The sequence below is a fragment of the Eimeria mitis genome, genomic scaffold (genome assembly GCF_000499745.2).
Source record: "Eimeria mitis Houghton genomic scaffold, Emh_scaff942, whole genome shotgun sequence".
Lineage (NCBI taxonomy): Eukaryota > Apicomplexa > Conoidasida > Eucoccidiorida > Eimeriidae > Eimeria > Eimeria mitis.
In genome coordinates, this window is record NW_013576938.1 from 9576 (window position 1) to 9896 (window position 321).

Here is a 321-nt window from a genome sequence, read left to right on the forward strand (position 1 = left end):
TAAAGAGAATGTTCCGGTCAAATATACCCCACACTTGTTTTTTGTCTTTGTCTTTGTCTTTGTCCTTAACACAAAGACGACGTTCCAGTCAGATACACCCCACACTCTTTTTGTCTTTGTCTTTGTTGTCTTTGTCTTTGTCTTTAGCACAAAGTCTTTGTCTTTGTCGTTGCCTTTGCCTTTGTGTTTAACACAAAGACGATGTTCCGGCCATATACACCCCACAGTTTTTTTTTTCTTTGTCTTTGTCTTTGTCTTTAACACAGAGACGACGCTCCAGTCAGATACACCCCACAAAAAATGTTTGTTTGTGTTTTTTGT